This window comes from Apaloderma vittatum, unplaced genomic scaffold (assembly GCF_000703405.1).
Source record: "Apaloderma vittatum isolate BGI_N311 unplaced genomic scaffold, ASM70340v1 scaffold32169, whole genome shotgun sequence".
NCBI classification, from domain to species: domain Eukaryota; kingdom Metazoa; phylum Chordata; class Aves; order Trogoniformes; family Trogonidae; genus Apaloderma; species Apaloderma vittatum.
Window position 1 is genome coordinate 1 of NW_009734036.1, and position 271 is coordinate 271.

Sequence of the window (271 nt, forward strand, 5' to 3'; positions counted from 1 at the left end):
TGCTGGGGAAACCTGCGCAGAAAGGGTGACAGATGTTATCCAGCAACGCATTGCTGCCAGTTGACAATACTGAAATTCAGGCAGGAGGTGTGAAAAAGTCTGTTTCTTCCAGACAGCAGATATGCAAACCAGGAAAGCTGCTGAAACCAAACAGTGCTGCTAGCAAATGGCAGGGGCAGTCAGGGACATGAGCACAGCAGGCTCCTTCCTTGGGCCAGAAAAGCACCGAGATCCTCTGGCTGGTCAGAGCTGGGCTCTCCCCAGAAGAGTG